Source organism: Coregonus clupeaformis, unplaced genomic scaffold (genome assembly GCF_020615455.1).
Source record: "Coregonus clupeaformis isolate EN_2021a unplaced genomic scaffold, ASM2061545v1 scaf3368, whole genome shotgun sequence".
NCBI classification, from domain to species: domain Eukaryota; kingdom Metazoa; phylum Chordata; class Actinopteri; order Salmoniformes; family Salmonidae; genus Coregonus; species Coregonus clupeaformis.
Window position 1 is genome coordinate 19,939 of NW_025536822.1, and position 19,493 is coordinate 39,431.

Genomic DNA, 19,493 nt, shown 5'->3' on the forward strand with positions numbered 1-19,493 from the left:
AGTCCTTCACGGCATAGTGTGTTACCAATTGTTTTCTTGGTGACTATGGTCCCAGCTGCCTTGAGATCATTGACAAGATCCTCCCGTGTAGTTCTGGGCTGATTCCTCACCGTTCTCATGATCATTGCAACTCCACGAGGTGAGATCTTGCATGGAGCTCCAGGCCGAGGGAGATTGACAGTTCTTTTACGTTTCTTCCATTTGCGAATAATCGCACCAACTGTTGTCACCTTCTCACCAAGCTGTTTGGCGATGGTCTTGTAGCCCATTCCAGCCTTGTGTAGGTCTACAATATTGTCCCTGACATCCTTGGAGAGCTCTTTGGTCTTAGCCATGGTGGAGAGTTTGGAATCTGATTGATTGATTGCTTCTGTGGACAGGTGTCTTTTATACAGGTAACAAGCTGAGATTAGGAGCACTCCCTTTAAGAGTGTGCTCCTAATTATAGCTCGTTACCTGTATAAAAGACACCTGGGAGCCAGAAATCTTTCTGATTGAGAGGGGGTCAAATACTTATTTCCCTCATTAAAATGCAAATCAATTTATACAATTTTTGACATGTGTTTTTCTGGATTTTTGTTGTTGTTATTCTGTCTCTCACTGTTCAAATAAACCTACCATTAAAATTATAGACTGATCATTTCTTTGTCAGTGGGAAAACGTACAAAATCAGCAGGGGATCAAATACTTTTTTCCCTCACTATTTATTTTATTTTCATAACCATTGCAGAATACATTCCTCACCTTTTAAGACAAATTACCATGCATGCGCATCTCTCATTTAATTGGACCTAGTAACCTAGTAAATAGATAGGCTATGTATTTCAAGTTTTGCAATTCCATAGGCAGTTAGGTTTGTAATAGGCCTATACAGTCGACTTTAACAGGTGAACAGTTTATATTTTACATTGAAGTAGGCCTATGTATGCTACTACTGTAAGTACTGTAGCTAATGTTTTTAGTAGCCTGCCCTAGACAATGTTTCAGAATTCGCAGGCAGTCCATCATATTTAGGTTGGGGGAAAAACTGCAGTGCTTAATTTGTAAATCTGGAGGTGCCAGAACAAAAAGTGAGCGCAAGAGTGGGGTACCTGGTGTGCTCTGAGGTAATTGAACGCATGAGGAAAAAAATCACCTTTATAATAAAGCATTGCATACATATCATTGCATTTGCGTAGTTGCATAGAGCAGTAGAGTAGAGGCACTTACAAAGGTTGCACACATGGGGATTTTTTAGTTGTAGTTTAGGGTCTGGGAAAAGTTTCGCCTTTTATAAACGCATTTCATGCAATTCTACATCATTTTACATGTCTGGAGACTTGTGGGGGGGGGGGACACGTCCTCCCCACATTCTGAAATTGCATTTTTGTCCCCCACAGTTGTATCATTGGAATATGATACAAAACGAGGCAACGGTGTGCTTTAGGACCATGTGGACGCCTACGAGCGGTCGGGTAGGCTTTTTGGAGTGTTTATCTGACTGAAAATTTTAAAAAATTAAAAATTGGTCCCCCCCACTTCTAAAACCAAAGTGGAACCCCTGCAATATTTGGAAATTGATCAAATATTTTGGTAGACTAGAGCAGACAGATGAGTATTTTCCTTTCAGCAGGAGACATTTAAAATCAAATCAAACCACACAAAAAAATGTCACATGCGCCGAATACAACAGGTGTAGACCTTACAGTGAAATGCTTACTTACAAGCCCTTAACCAACAATGCAGTTTTAAGAAAAATAAGTGTTCAGTAAAAAATAGATAACTAAAAAAAACAAATAAGTAAAATAACAGTAACGAGGCTAGTGGGTACCGGTACAGAGTCAATGTGCGGGGGCACAGGTTAGTCGAGGTAATTGAGGTAATTTGTACATGTAGTTAGAGTTAAAGTGACTATGCATAGATAATAAACAGAGAGTAGCAGCAGCGTAAAAGAGGGGGTGGGGAACAATGCAAATAGTCTGGGTAGCCATTTGTACTTATTAGGGATCCCCATTTGTATTTATTAGGGATCCCCATTAGCTGCTGCCAAGGCAGACATCATATAACATTATTACACCACTACATACAGTGAGGGAAAAAAGTGAAAAATATCTGATCCCCTGCTGATTTTGTACGTTTGCACACTGACAAAGACATGATCCGTCTATAATTTTAATGGTAGGTTTATTTGAACAGTGAGAGACAGAATAGCAACAAAAAAATCCAGAAAAACGCATGTCAAAAATGTTATAAATTGATTGGCATTTTAATGAGGGAAATAAGTATTTGACCCCCCCCTCTATAATGCAAATCAATTTATAACATTTTTGACATGCGTTTTTCTGGATTTTTTTGTTGCTATTCTGTCTCTCACTGTTCAAATAAACCTACCATTAAAATTATAGACTGATCATGTCTTTGTCAGTGTGCAAACGTACAAAATCAGCAGGGGATCAAATATTTTTTTCCCTCACTGTATCTACAATACAAAATGTTTAATACCACCAAACAACAATTTCACAATGTGTGCGCATGCATGTGTCTGTACCTTTGTGTGTGTCTCTTCACAGTCCCCGTTGTTCCATAAGGTGTATTTTTACCTGTTTTAAAAAAAATCTGATTCTACTGCTTGCATCAGTTACCTGATGTGGAAAATAGTTCCATATAGTCATGGCTCTATGTAGTACTGTGCACCTCCCATAGTCTGTTCTGGACTTGGGGACTGGGATGAGACCTCTGGTGGCATGTCTTGTGGGGTATGCATGGGTGTCCGAGCTGTGTGCTAGTAATTTAAAACAGACAGCTCGGTACATTCAGCTTGTCAACACCTCTTACAAAAACAAGTAGTGATGAAGTCAATCTCTCTTCCACTTTGAGCCATGAGAGATTGACATGCATGTCATTAATGTTTGCTCTCCGTGTACTTTTAAGGGCCAGACATGCTGCCCTGTTCTGAGCCAACTGCAATTTTCCCAAATCCCTCTTTGTGGCACCTGACCACACTACTGAACAGTAGTCTAGATGCAACAAAACTAGGGCATGTAGGACCTGCCTTGTTGATAGTGTTGTTAAGAAGGCAGAGCAGCGCTTTATTATGGACAGACTTCTCCCCATCTTAGCTACTGTTGTATCAATATGTTTTGACCATGACAGTTTACAATCCAGGGTTCCTCCAGTTGCAGTTATTTAAGTTGCTGTAGTAGCTGACGTGTATAGTGTTGAGTCATCCGCATACATAGACACACTGGCTTTACTCAAAGCCAATGGCATGTCGTTAGTAAAGATAGAAGAAAGTAAGGGGACTAAACAGGGTGTGGAGTTTCTATGTGTTATTTTCTATGTTGTGTTCTAGTTCGTGTTGTCTATGTTGGCCAGGGTGGTTCCCAATCAGAGGCAGCTGATTCTCGTTGTCTCTGATTGGGAACCATACTTAGGCAGCCTTTTGGCACTAGTTTATGGTGGGATCTTGATCCGTAAGGTTTGTGTTTAACCCTAGGACTTCACGTATCGTTTATTGTTTTGTTCGTGTGTGTACTCATTAAAATAATGTACGCTTATCACGCTGCGCCTTGGTCCGCTTCTTATGACGATCGTGACATCCTGATTCTACCTGGATTATGTTTGAGAGGCTTCCATTAAAGAACACCCTCTCTGTTCTGTTAGACAAGTAACTCTTTATCCACAATATAGCAGGGGGTGTAAAGCCATAATACATACGTTTTTCCAGCAGCAGACTATGATCGATAACTTCAAAAGCTGCACTGAAGTCTAACAAGACAGCCCCCACAATAATTTTATCATCAATTTCTCTCAGCCAATCATCAGTCATTTGTGTAAGTGCTGTGCTTGTTGAGTGTCCTTCCCTATAAGCATGCTGAAAGTCTGTTGTCAGTTTGTTTACTGTGAAATAGCATTGTATCTGGTCAAACACATTTTTTTCCAGAAGTTTACTAAGGGTTGTAACAGGCTGATTGGTTGGCTATTTGAGCCAGTAAAGGGGGCTTTACTATTATTGGGTAGCGGAATGACTTTAGTTTCCCTCCAGGCCTGAGGGCACACACTTTCTAGTAGGCTTAAATTGAAAATGTGTGTCACGAGACTTTTTATCTCTAATTAAAGTCAAGCTTGAATAATTCCCAGAGATTGTAAGGCTCTGGTTTCAATCATGAATTATTCAAGGTCCACAACCAGCAAGAAGGATCTGTATTATTTAATCATGGAGAGCTCTGCCGCCAAAACACATATACAGCTTTTATATATGCCTTCACACAAAGGAACTTTGCTCCGCCCACCTTTAGGCGGTCTGTACATTTCCACAGTATAGAATGTTTATATAGTTTCTAAGTCCCCTCCCTCCTGGAATGTTTGTCTCAGCAGTTTCTAACTCACCCCCTCTGTTAGTGAGTTTATAATGATAACCCTAACACAGTTCACACAGTCATCATCAGTATTGGGTGGAACAATTTTAGTCATAATCATAATTCCTCTATCAATGGCAAATAGGAGTGGCAATATCGTACACTATTATCCTCAGTAATTTTCCATCCGGATTGTCAGACCCCGGTGGCATGTCATTGTTGATAGACAACAATACTTTTTTCACCTCTTCCAAACGGACTTTACGGAATTCAAAAGTATAATTCTTGTCTTTCATAATTTGGTCAGATATACTTGGCTGTGTAGTGTCAGCGTTTGTTTCTGGCATGTCATACCTAAGTTTGCTTATCTTGCCTATGAAGAAGTAATTCAAGATTAAAGTAGTTGGCAATATCAGTAGGTTTTGTGATGAATGAGCCATCTGATTCAATGAATGATGGAGCCGAGTTTGCCATTTTTCCCAAAATGTCATTTAAGGTGCCCCAAAGCTTTTTACTATCATTCTTTATATAATTTATTTTTATTTAGTTTAGTCACATGATTTCTTAATTTGCAGTATGTTTGCCAATCAGTTGGGCTGCCAGATGTTTTTGCCATACCCTTTGCCTCATCCCTCTCAACCATACACATTTTCAATTCCTCATCAATCCAAGGGGATTTAACAGTTTTTACAGTCATTTTCTTAATGGGTGAATGCTTATTAATAACTGGAATAAACAATTTCATAAATGTGTCAAGTGCAGCGTCTGGTTGCTCCTCATTACACACCACAAACCAGCAAATATTCTTTACATCATCAATATATGAATCACTACAAAACTTATTGTATGACCTCTTATATACTATATTAGGCCCAGCCTTTGGAACTTTGGTTTTCCTAGATATGGCTACTACTGTATATTGTGATCACTACATCCTATGGATTTGGATACTGCTTTAAAGTACATTTCTGCGGCATTAGTAAAGATGTGATCAATACATGTTGATGATTTCATTATTGTGCTGTTTGTAAATACCCTGGTAGGTTGAACCAGGTTGCAGGCACTGGTTACAGTTTGAAGTTTATTCTTGAGTGGGCAGCTTGATGAGAGCCAGTCAATATTTAAATCACCCAGAAAATATACTTCTCTGTTGATATCACATACATTATCAAGCATTTCACACATATTATCCAGATACTGACTGTTATGATTTGGTGGTCTATAGCAGCTTCCCACAAGAATGGGCTTTAGGTGATGCAGATTAACCTGTAGCCATATTACATCAACAGTATTTAACATGAGATCGTCTTTACAGGAATGTGGTTCTGAATATGGACCGCAACACCGCCCCCGTTGGCATTTCTGTTTTTCGGTAGATGTTATAACCATGTATTGCTACCACTGTATCATCAAAGGTAGTATCTAAGTGAGTTTCAGAGATAGTCAGAATATGAATGTCATCTGTTACAAGCAAGTTATTGACTTCATGGACCTTGTTTCTCAGGCTGCAAATGTTAATATGGGTTATTTATAGCACTTTTCTGTATTGCTTGGTTGTTTTTAATGCTTTACTGGGAAGCTTATCAGAAGTAGACTTGCTCATGTTATTTACATTGGAGCTGATAGTGCAGGGTGAGCTGCACACAATGGTCTTCCTACTAGGGCACACCGCCTCAGTGCTAACAGTGTAACATGATTACTGCATACAATAGCTGTAGGATCAACAGAGGTATTCAGGGCAATTAGGGGGACATAAATTAAGTTACTTATATTGTGTCTGCCAACGCCCATAGGATAATGTACATTTGATGCAGCATTATGACGACTCATTGTCACAATGGTAGGGATTAACTGAGCTGGTCTTGGGTCATTGATAAGTCATGGTTTCAACGCAGCCTTGAAATGCGTGGACAGAGTCCAGGAGCCAAGATGATTTGGATGGTGTCACGACTTCCGCCGAGGCTGCCTCCCCTCCTTGTTTGGGCAGGTTTCGGCGTTCGGCGTCACCGGCTTACTAGCTACTGCCGATCCATTTATCATCACTCCATTTGTCTTGTCTTCAATCACACACACCTGGTCCTTATTCCCTCATTAGTCATTGTATAAGTGTTTTCTCTGCTTCCTTGTCTGTGTGGGTGATTGTTTATTGTGGAGGTTAGTGAAGCTCGGTGGAGCTCGTGTATTTTGTATCGACCGGAGTATTTCCCGTGTGCCTTGTATTTTCCGGTGCACCTGTTTTGTGCCCTGGAGTGTGTTTGACACATTTCTGCATAAACCTGTATTTTGCGGATTAAAACCTGTTATTCTGTGATTTACCCTCCTGCGCCTGACTCCTTCAACACCACCTCATCACAGATGGACTCCTGTAGAGTATCTTCTGTTTCCAGAAGGTGTCAAAGTTATCTATAAAAGTGATTCCAGCAGAGCTACAGTAATCTTTTAGCCAGATGTGTAATGCCAGTAGCCTGCTGAATCTTTCACATGCGTGGCCCTACAATGGTACTGGACCTGAAATGATTGGCCATTTTTTGGAGTCTTTTAATGCTAAAATCAGTTCTTTAAAATCAATTTTCAGATGTTCCGAGCTAGCCCTCCTGATGTCGTTTGACCCCACATGGACTATGACAGCGTCAGCTCCCGGTATCTGTCGTAGAACAGTCGGAAGCAGCCTTGTGATGTCCTGTACTTGTGCTCCTCAGTAGCACAGGGTTTTTGCATTGGGAACCATGCTTTTTACATTGGGAACCATGCTTTTTGCATTGGGAACCATGTTTATCACCATAGAGCTGCTGATGATGACAGCTGGTGATGTTGAATGGGCCGGTCTCTCAGGCAGCCTCACGGTCTGATTAGGGTGGGAGCTCTGAGGATCTGAACCCGAGGTAGAAGCCACCGGAGAGGGAGACAGAACAGAGAACGAAGATGCAGGTACCTCCGGATTCGATCTTGAATGGGAAGCCCCTAAGGAAGAAGGCGCCGGAACCTCTGGATCCAGGGTGGCAAAGCCGTTTCTGGTCTGTGTCAGGTCCGGGCTTAACATCTCCAAGGAGACCCCCGTTGCCAGAGGACGCTTTCCACGGCGAGTGACATATCTCCATGGCTGGTTGGCTGGGTCGAGAACAGCTCTGTTCTCCAGGGAAGGGGGGGACCCCTTCGGGGATGGACCCCTGCTGAGCACTGGCCAGTCGGCTGTGGAGAGCCGACATGGCGGCAACATTTCCACCAGACCAGAGCGGCGTCCGGCTACTGGGGTGGAAGAAAAATACAAAGTAGACGGGCGTGGATTCCCCAGTAGCTTGTGTAGGTTTGCTACTTGCTTGCTAAGAGTAGCCACTGTAGTCCTCCGCAAGCAGGCAGTTGTTACATTGAAAGTCAGCGCGGTCCACATTGTCCCGGAACAAAGCAAAACTAACACAAACACTGTCAGCTTTTTAAAAAACAATAAACTGTGGTCTCTCGTTCAGCTTTCAGCATTCAACGTTCAACAACAAGCTGTTCAGGAGTCTTATGGCTTGGGGGTAGAAGCTGTTAAGAAGCCTTTTGGACCTAGACGTGGCGCTCCGGTACCGCTTGCCGTGTGGTAGCAGAGAGAACAGTCTATGACTAGGGTGGCTGGAGTCTTTGACAATTTTTAGGGCCTTCCTCTGACACCGCCTGGTATAGAGGACCTGGATGGCAGTAAGCTTGGCCCCAGTGATGTACTGGGCTGTACGCACTACACTCTGTAGTGCCTTGCGGTCGGAGGCCGAGCAGTTGCCATACCAGGCAGTGATGCAACCAGTCAGGATGCTCTCAATGGTGCAGCTGTATAACTTTTTGAGGATCTGAGAACCCATGCCTAATCTCCTGAGGGGGAATAGGCTTTGTTGTGCCCTCTTCACGACTGTCTTGGTGTGTTTGGACCATGATAGTTTGTTGGTGATGTGGACACCAAGGAACTTGAAGCTCTCAAACTGCTCCACTACCGCCCCGTCGATGTGAATAGGGGCGTGCTCGGTCCTGTTTTTCCTGTAGTCCACAATCATCTCCTTTGTCTTGATCACATTGAGGGAGTGGTTGTTATCCTGGCACCACAAGGCCAGGTCTCTGACCTCCTCCCTATAGGCTGTCTTATCGTTGTCAGTGATCAGGCCTACCACTGTTGTGTCATCGGCAAACTTAATGATGGTGTTGGAGTCGTACCTGGCCATGCAGTCATGGGTGAACAGGGAGGACATGAGGAGACTGAGCACGCACCCCTGAGGGGCCCCCGTGTTGAGGATCAGCGTGGCAGATGTGTTGTTACCTACCCTTACCAACTGGAGGCGGCCCGTCAGGAAGTCCAGGATCCAGTTGCAGAGGGAGGTGTTTAGTCCCAGGGTCATTAGCTTAGTGTTGAATGAGCTGTAGTCAATGAATAGCATTCTCACGTAGGAGTTCCTTTTGTCCAGGTGGGAAAGGGCAGTGTGGAGTGCAATAGAGATTGCATCGTCTGTGGATCTGTTGGGGCGGTATGCAAATTGGAGTGGGTCTAGGATTTCTGGGATAATGGTGTTGATGTGAGCCATGACCAGCCTTTCAAAGCCCTTCATGGCTACAGACGTGAGTGCTACGGGTCGGTAGTCATTTAGGCAGGTTACCTTAGTGTTATTGGGCACAGGGACTATGGTGGTCTTCTTGAAACATGTTGGTATTACAGACTCAGTCAGGGACATGTTGAAAATGTTAGTGAAGACACTTGCCAGTTGGTCAGCGCATGCTCGGAGTACACGTCCTGGTAATCTGTCTGGCCCTGCGGCCTTGTGAATGTTGACCTGTTTAAAGGTCTTACTCACATCGGCTACGGAGAGCGTGATCACACAGTCGTCCGGAACAGCTGATGCTCTCATGCATGCTTCAGTGTTGCTTGCCTCGAAGCGAGCATTGAAGTAATTTAGCTTGTCTGGTAGGCTCGTGTCACTGGGCAGCTCGTGTCTGTGCTTCCTTTTGTAGTCTGTAATGGTTTGCAAGCCCTGCCACATCTGATGAGTGACGGAGCCGGTGTAGTACGATTCAATCTTAGTTCTGTATTGACGCTTTGCCTGTTTGATGGTTCGTTGGAGGGCATAGCGGGATTTCTTATAAGTGTCCGGGTTAGAGTCCTGCTCCTTGAAAGCGGCAGCTCTACCCTTTAGCTCAGTGCGGATGTTGCCTGGTTGGGGTATGTACGGTCACTGTGGGGACGACGTCATCGATGCACTTATTGTTGAAGCCAGTGACTGATGTGGTGTACTCCTCAATGCCATAGGAAGAATCCCAGAACTATTCCACTTTATTGACCGAGTCACTGGTGCTTCCTGCTTTAGTTTTTACTTGTAAGCAGGAATCAGGAGGATAGAGTTATGGTCAGATTTGCCAAATGGAGGGCGAGGGAGAGCTTTGTACATGTCTCTGTGTGTGGAGTAAAGGTGGTCTAGAGTTTATTTTCATCTGGTTGCACATTTAACATGCTGGTAGAAATTTGGTAAAACGGATTTAATTTCCCTACATTAAAGTTCTGGCCACTAGGAGCGCCGCCTCTGGATGAGTGTTTTCCTCATCCGCGATTATATTTGAAATATTGTGAAAAGGCCTGTTTTGTCTGCATGCTGTTCACTGACAGATTTGCTGTGCGTTCCCGACTGTAGGCTATGCCTTGTTATTGGGCTACACACAATCATTCCACAGCTAGGCGATTTAAAAAAAAGAAGCTATTGATCCGCTGTGGATAAATTATAGGCCTCATGATGTAGTAGGATATTCTGAATTATTTCATTTCTTTCTGGACAACAGTAATTCTATACCTTTGGCCAATTTATAAAAACAATTCAGGGGTGCTGCAGCTCCTCGAGAACCCTTCGTGTGGCTATGATTCTAATAAATGAAGTGCAACGCTGGAGAGATGAGAGTTGCAGAGTCATGTCTATCAGAGTTGAGGGAGAGAGATCATAGAAGGTGCGCAAACCATAAACCCGAGCTGGCCCAACCCGAATCAACTCTGAAAATCAACTTTTTCACATTACGTTTTTTTGGAGGGGCCCGGAGAATTAAGGAAGAGGCAACTCAAATGAACTTTGATCGCTTTTGTTATAATTTGTACATTTGTAAAAAGAGCGAGAAAAAAATGCATGCCAGGAGTGGTACCGGATCCGGCTCAAATTAAGGACTGGGGAAAAGTCATGCAAAACATTGTTGAATTCAAACGTTCTGCTGACAGGTCCAAAACAATTTGCCATAGTTTTCTCTTTCAGAAACTGACACAATCCTTTCCCAGATACAGCAGAAATTACTGTAAAAGATTCAAACATTCTGCGAACACAGTAACTAGAACAGTAGCTTATGTAAAATATTTTACAGTAGCCTATAGGCTACAGTATTGCTGTGCGATAGAAGCGTGACATCATTGCCTATTTAATCTCAGAGACTAAAGCAAGGCAGGACATATAAACCCAATAATCTATTGATAAAGTAAATATTGAAAAACAATTAGTCTGTTGCATAGAAGTGTGAGCTGTAGCATTTAGCCTACTTTTAAATTGTTTGGAATATACAATCAATCTTTCAGAATGCGCAGACAGGCACTTGCTATAGACAGCATGCATGTTTTAGAAAAATCACTGCAAAACATCAAAACATTCTGCCCACCTCTACATAAAATGAGATCAAAATTACCATTGCTATTTCTTTTAGAAACTGCCTTGGTAAAATTACAAATAGTTCCAAATTATACAGCAAATAAAGCTAATTATTGACACCATAAAATGTGAATGGAAGACATTTTCCAGGCGGGGTTTTAATGCTGGTTCATGGCTGCACAGTTTTAGGACAGGTCTGATTTATAACTGGAAACATGCATACAGATGTATCTCAATATTTTTGTACATGCGCAGACTTTTCATATATGGCACACACAGGAATTGAGTGTGAAATTTACAAAACTGTTATAAATGAGGCGCCTGTGGAGCAGACAGATATATGAATATCTAGCTCTGCAGCCCTGTGCATGGAGGCAGCTGAGTCAATTCCACTGGTAGCTCCACTGTACTGATCCCCTGTGTCACGGTGCTGTGTATGGGTGTGGTGTAGAATCAGGCGCAGGCAGCAGAGGGTAAGTCCAACAAGACTTTACTGAGCACGAAAATTAATCCAAAACAGCCCGGAGGCAAAAAGACGCACACAGGCGTAACTACAAGCGCACACACAGGTGCGTAAATCTCTCCTCACACAACAAGGAGGAAGCTCAGGAAAAATAGCGTACCGACACGGGTAGCGCAACCACGACACGAACAATTACACACAACACAAACCTAACAACAAGGAAACTAAATAGGGTGCTAAATGAGACCTAACACAAAACAGGTGTGACTAACAGACAAAACCAAACAAACAAGAAACATCGAGCGGTGGCAGCTAGAACTCCGGAGACGACGACCGGCGAAACCTGCCCGAACAAGGAGGAGGAGCCGCCTCGGCCGAAACCGTGACAGTACCCCCCCCTTGACGCGCGGCTCCAGCCGCGCGCCGCCTCCGGCCTCAGGGACGACCAGGGGGACGCGGAGCAGGGCGCGTAGGATGACCACGATGGAATTCGGTCATCAGGGACGGATCCAGAATGTCCCTCCTTGGCACCCAGCACCGCTCCTCCGGACCGTACCCCTCCCACTCCACGAGATATTGGAGACCCCCCATCCGGCGTCTCGAATCCAGGATGGTCCGAACCGTGTACGCTGGAGCCCCCTCGATGTCCAACGGGGCGGAGGAGTCTCCTCAATCTCAAAGTCCTGGAGTGGACCAGCTACCACCGGCCTGAGGAGAGACACATGGAACGAGGGGTTAATATTCTTGTAATCAATAGGTAGTTCTAACCTGTAACTCACCTCGTTCAATCTCCTCAGGACTTTAAAAGGCCCCCACAAACCGCCGACCCAGCTTCCGGCAGGGCAGGCGGAGGGGCAGGTTTCTGGTTGAGAGCCAGACTCGATCTCCAGGTGCGTACACTGGCCCCTCACTGCGGTGTAGGTCGGCGCTCGTCTTCTGTCGACGTATGGCACGCTGCAGATGGACGTGTGCAGCGTCCCCACGTCTCCTCCGAGCGCCGCACCCACTCATCCACAGCGGGAGCCTCGATCTGGCTCTCATGCCATGGTGCCAGAACCGGCTGGTACCCTAATACACACTGAAAAGGGGTTAGTTGGGTGGAGGAGTGGCGGAGAGAGTTCTGTGCCATCTCGGCCCAGGGCACATATCTCGCCCACTCCTCCGGCCGGCCCTGACAATATGACCTCAGAAACCTACCCACATCCTGGTTGACTCGTTCAACCTGCCCATTACTCTCCGGGTGGTAACCCGAGGTAAGGCTCACGAGACCCCCAAACGTTCCATAAATGCTCTCCAGACTCTGGAGGTAAACTGGGGGCCTCGATCGGACACTATATCCTCGGGCACCCCGTAATGCCGGAAGACGTGAGTAAATAGAGCCTCAGCGGTCTGTAGGGCCGTAGGAAGACCCGGCATGGGAAGGAGACGACAGGCCTTCGAGAACCGATCCACAACGACCAGGATGGTGGTATTCCCCTGTGAGGAGGGAAGATCGGTAACAAAATCCACCGAGAGGTGAGACCAGGGTCGTTGTGGAACGGGCAGGGGCTGTAATTTACCCCTGGGCAAGTGTCTGGGCGCCTTACACTGGGCACACACTGAGCAGGAGGAGACATAAACCCTCACATCCCTGGCTAACGTTGGCCACCAGTACTTCGTACTAAGGCAGTGCACCGTCCGGCCAATACCCGGATGTCCAGAGGAGGGGGACGTGTGAGCCCAATAAATCAGCCGATCCCGGACCTCGAGCGGGACGTACACCCGACCCACCGGACACTGTGGAGGACTAGGCTCGGTGCGTAACGCCCGCTCGATCTCCGCATCGACCTCCCACACCACCGGTGCCACCAGACAAGACTCCGGTAGTATGGGAATGGACTCCACGCACCTCTCCTCCGTGTCATACCGACGGGACAGAGCATCTGCCTTCCCGTTCTGGGACCCAGGGATGTAAGTGATCTTGAACACAAACCGGGCGAGAAACATAGTCCATCGAGCCTGGCGAGGATTCAGTCTCCTAGCTGCCCGAATGTACTCCAGGTTACGATGGTCGGTCAGAATGAGGAAAGGGTGCTGAGCCCCCTCAAGCCAATGCCTCCACACCTTTAGGGCCTGTACTATGGCTAACAGCTCCCTGTCCCCTACGTCATAATTCCGCTCCGCCGGACTGAGCTTCTTAGAATAAAAAGCACAGGGGCGGAGCTTAGGTGGTGTACCGGATCGTTGAGAAAGAACTGCCCCGATACCGGCCTCAGACGCGTCCACCTCAACTTGGAAGAGTAAAGTGGGATCCGGGTGCGCCAACACCGGGGCCGAGGTAAACAGGTCCTTCAGTCTCCCAAAAGCCCTGTCCGCCTCAGCTGACCACTGCAAGCGCACCGGACCCCCCTTCAGAAGAGACGTTATGGGAGCTGCCACCTGTCCAAAACCCCGGATAAACCTCCGGTAGTAATTCGCAAAACCCAAGAACCGCTGCACCTCTTTAACCGTAGTTGGGGTTTGCCAATTACGCACGGCGGACACTCGGTCCACCTCCATTCTCACCCCTGACGCAGACAACTGGTAACCCAAAAAGGAAACTGACTCCTGGAAGAACAGACATTTCTCAGCTTTGACATACAGGTCATGCTCCAACAGTCTCCTCAATACCCTGCGCACCAGGGCTACATGCTCGGCCCGAGTAGCACTGTACACAAGAATATCATCTATGTACACCACTACTCCCTGCGCCTGCATGTCCCGGAAAAGTTCGTCTACAAACGATTGGAAGACTGATGGAGCATTCATTAACCCATATGGCATGACGAGATACTCGTAATGGCCAGATGTAGTACTAAATGCTGTCTTCCACTCATCGCCCTCCCTAATGCGCACCAAGTTATATGCGCTCCTGAGATCCAATTTTGTGAAGAACCTTGCCCCGTGTAAGGACTCCGTCATGGTCCCAATCAGAGGAAGTGGATAGCTGTACTTCACCGTCACCTGATTGAGACCGCGGTAATCAATACACGGACGCAAACCTCCATCCTTTTTCTTCACAAAAAAGAAGCTTGAGGACGCGGGAGAAGTGGAGGCCCGTATGTATCCCTGTCTCAGAGACTCGGCAATGTAAGTCTCCATTGCCCTTTTCTCCTCCTGTGACAAAGGATACACATGGCTCCGCGGAAGCGCTGCTCCTGCCTGGAGGTCTATCGCACAATCCCCTTGTCTATGAGGTGGCAACTGTGCCGCTCTGGTCTTACTGAACACGAGCGCCAAATCCTCATACTCAGGAGGAATGTGCAGTGCTGGCATCTGGTTCGGACTCTCCACCGAGGTCGCCCCTACGGAAACACCCAGACATAACCCCTCACACTGAGCAGACCACCCTTTAAGAGCTTTCTCTCGCCACGAAATAGTAGGATCATGGGTCATCAACCAGGGAAGCCCCAGTACCACCGGATACGCAGGAGAGTCGATAAGATAGAGTTGAATCGTCTCCTCATGACCCCCCTGCGTCATCATCCTAAGTGGCGCTGTGACCTCCCCAATCAACCCAGATCCTAACGGACGACTATCTAGGGCATGTACAGGAAAGGGTTTTTCGACTGGAAGGAGGGGAATCCCTAACTTAACACAGAATCTCCGGTCTACAATATTCCCAGCTGCGCCTGAATCGACTAGCGCCTTATGCTGGGACCGAGGTGCAACCTGTGGGAAACAAACAGGTAAGGTAATGTGAACGACAGAAAGCTCTGGGTAAGTAGGGCGCCTACTCACCTGGGTGGACTCCCCCACTGTATGACCTGCTCTCTCCCTCACCAGGGGACCCTCCCCAGCACCTAGCCGCGGTGTGCCCTCCGCGCCCACACTTGGTGCAGGAGACTGCCCCCCTCGGGCTCCTACCTCTTCTCCCTCTAGCGCCAGCACCTCCAAGCTCCATCGGACACTGCTCGGAGGCGCTGGAGGGTGGAATGGGGGCCCCCACCTGGGACGTCCGCGGGTCGCCAGCAGGTTGTCCAGTCGAATGGCCATGTCCACCAGCTGGTCAAATGTTAGTGTAGTGTCCCTGCAGGCTAACTCCCTGCGGACGTCCTCCCGAAGGCTACATCTGAAGTGGTCTATGAGGGCCCTCTCATTCCACCCCGCATCAGCCGCTAGAGTCCGGAACTCCAGCGCAAACGCCTGAGCGCTCCTCATCCCCTGTCGGAGGTGGAATAGACGTTCCCCCGCCGCTCTTCCCTCTGGTGGATGGTCGAAGACCGCACGGAAGCGACGGGAGAACTCCGCATAGGTGACTGTGGCGGCGTCTATTCCCCCTCCACTCGGCGTTGGCCCACTCCAACGCCTTGCCGGTGAGACAGGAGATGAGGGCGGAAACGCTCTCGTATCCCGAGGGCGCCGGGTGTATGGTGGCAATGTAGAGCTCCACTTGTAGGAGGAACCCCTGACACCCGGCAGCGGTGCCGTCGTACGCCCTCGGGAGCGAGAGCCGAATCCCACTGGGTTCCGGTCGATGGACCGGGCTGATTGTCCGGTGGTGAAGGTGATGGTGCGATAGGTGGGGCTATGGGAACCCCGCTGGTCTCCCATCGACGAAGGGTGTCCATGACGCCCTCCAAGGCGTGCCCGAGTACGGTTGATCCGGTGCTCGTGTCCAAGGAGACGCTCCTCCATGGGGTCGACGGGTGCTCCTGCTGATTCCATTCTATGGTGTGTAATTCTGTCACGGTGCTGTGTATGGGTGTGGTGTAGAATCAGGCGCAGGCAGCAGAGGGTAAGTCCAACAAGACTTTACTGAGCACGAAAATTAATCCAAAACAGCCCGGAGGCAAAAAGACGCACACAGGCGTAACTACAAGCGCACACACAGGTGCGTAAATCTCTCCTCACACAACAAGGAGGAAGCTCAGGAAAAATAGCGTACCGACACGGGTAGCGCAACCACGACACGAACAATTACACACAACACAAACCTAACAACAAGGAAACTAAATAGGGTGCTAAATGAGACCTAACACAAAACAGGTGTGACTAACAGACAAAACCAAACAAACAAGAAACATCGAGCGGTGGCAGCTAGAACTCCGGAGACGACGACCGGCGAAACCTGCCCGAACAAGGAGGAGGAGCCGCCTCGGCCGAAACCGTGACACCCTGCTTTCTATCTTTCTGTCATCACAATTTTCCAGCTCTTAGTTTTAGTCTCTGCTGTCTCTGCATGTGATAAAAAACTGAAAAGATTACATATCTTCTCTGTCTGTGTCATTGCCGAGTCCTAATGTATCCTGTTTTATAACAGCAGCTTCAATAATTGCTCCACACAGACTCCACAGCTGATCACCCCACTCTGTCTTTGGACCCAGAGCCCACACATATTAAAGAGGAACAGGAGGAACTCAGGACCAGTCAGGAGAAAGAGCAGCTTCAATGGCTGGAGGCGGATATCATAGAGTTCATATTCACTGCTTCCTGTGTGAAAAGTGAATGTGATGTTACGAAACCAATTAGCCTACAGATTTGGCTGCATTCGTTATATTTAGGGGTAAAAGCTTATACGACTAGGTGTTGAATGTACAGTATGTACCCAGGAGACAGCAACCTTACATTAGTTTGGCTTGACAAGTGAGTTTGAACAAAAATAAAGCTAGGTCATAGCAAGTGTTTCTGGACTTTTACTGTGGTCAAATAGCTTAGAGTGGGTCCAATGGACACTATATGGTAATATTGCATTGTACAGAAAAAAGGGTTGATTGTGTGCCCAAAAAAACATGGTCCAATCTACTCTGTATAGTCCCTAGAATACAAAACAGGTAAATTGAACAAATAGCTAGGTCTTCGCTAGTGTTGCTGGACTTTTACTGTGGTCAAATAGATTTGCGTACGGCCCCTGGACACTATATGGTACAAATATTGCACTGTACAGAACAAATATTGATTGTATGTCCATAAAACCATGTTCCAGTCTACTCACTAAAGTCCCTAGAATACAAAACAGGTGAGTTTTAAGAAAAATAGCGAGGTCATAACTGTGATAGACTACATCCAATTTGCTGAGTAGAGTGTTGGAGGCTATTTTGTAAATGACATCGCCGAAGTCAAGGATCGGTAGGATAGTCCGTTTTACAAGGGCATGTTTGGCAGCATGAGTGAAGGAGGCTTTGTTGCGAAATAGGAAGCCGATTCTAGATCTAACTTTTGATTGGAGATGCTTAATGTGAGTCTGGAAGGAGAGTTTACAGTCTAACCAGACACCTAGGTATTTGTAGTTGTCCACATACTCTAGGTCAGACCCGCCGAGAGTAGTGATTCTAGTCGGGTGGGCGGGTGCAAGCAGCGTTCGGTTGAAGAGCATGCATTTAGTTTTACTAGTGTTTAAGAGCAGTTGGAGGCTACGGAAGGAGTGTTGTATGGCGTTGAAGCTCGTTTGGAGGTTTGTTAACACAGTGTCCAATGAAGGGCCAGATGTATACAAAATGGTGTCGTCCGCATAGAGGTGGATCCGAGCGTCACCAGCAGCTAGAGCGACATCATTGATATACACAGAGAATAGAGTCGGCACGAGAATTGAACCCTGTGGCACCCCCATAGAGACGACCAGAGGTCCAGACAACAGGCCCTCCGATTTGACACATTGAACTCTATCTGAGAAGTAGTTGGTGAACCAGGCGAGGCAGTCATTTGAGAAACCAAGGCTATTTAGTCTGCCAATAAGAATGCGGTGGTTGACAGAGTCAAAAGCCTTGGCCAGGTCGATGAAGACGGCTGCGCAGTACTGTCTTTTATCGATCGCGTTTATAATATCGTTTAGGACCTTGAGCGTGGCTGAGGTGCACCCATGACCAGCTCGGAAACCGGATTGCATAGCGGAGAAGGTTCGGTGGGATTCGAAATGGTCGGTGATCTGTTTGTTAACTTGGCTTTCAAATACTTTCGAAAGGCAGGGCAGGATGGATATAGGTCTATAACAGTTTGGATCTAGAGTGCAAGTTGCAGCGGAGGGTGCAGAGCTGGTGGACGGGGTAGTGGTAGCCAGGTGGAAAGCATGGCCAGCCATAGCAAAATGCTTGTTGAAATTCTCGATTATTGTAGATTTATCGGTGGTGACAGTGTTTCCTAGCCTCAGTGCAGTGGGCAGTTGGGAGGAGGTGCTCTTATTTTCCATGGACTTTACAGTGTCCCAAAACTTTTTGGAGTTAGTGCTACAGGATGCAAATTTCTGTTTGAAAAAGCTAGCCTTTGCTTTCCTAACTGATTGTGTATATTGGTTCCTGACTTCCCTAAAAAGTTGCATATCGCGCGGGGCTGTTCGATGCTAATGCAGTACGCCACAGGATGTTTTTGTGCTGGTCAAGGGCAGTCAAGTCTGAGGAGAACCAGGGGCTATATCTGTTCTTAGTTCTGAATTTTTTGAATGGGGCATGCTTATTTAAGATTGAGAGGAAAGCACTTTTAAAGAACAACCAGGCATCCTCTACTGACGGAATGAGGTCAATATCCATCCAGGATACCCGGGCCAGGTCAATTAGAAAGGCCTGCTCGCTAAAGTGTTTTAGGGAGCGTTTGACAGTGATGAGGGGTGGTCGTTTGATCGCTGACCCATTACGGACGCAGGCAATAAGGCAGTGATCGCTGAGATCCTGGTCGAAGACAGTGGTGGTGTATTTAGAGGGTAAATTTGTCAGGATGATATCTATGAGGGTGCCCATGTTTACAGATTTAGGGTTGTACCTGGTAGGTTCGTTGATAATTTGTGTGAGATTGAGGGCATCTAGTTTAGATTGTAGGTTGGCCGGGGTGTTAAGCATATCCCAGTTTAGGTCACCAAGCAGTACGAACTCTGAGGATAGATGGGGGGCAATCAGTTCACATATGGTGTCCATGGCACAGCTCGGGGCTGAGGGGGGTCTGTAGCAAGCGGCAACAGTGAGAGACTTATTTCTGGAAAGGTGGATTTTTAGAAGTAGAAGCTCAAACTGTTTGGGCACAGACCTGGATAGTACGATAGAGCTCTGAAGGCTATCTCTACAGTAGATTGCAACCCCACCCCCTTTGGCAGTTCTATCGATGTGTTGTCTTTCA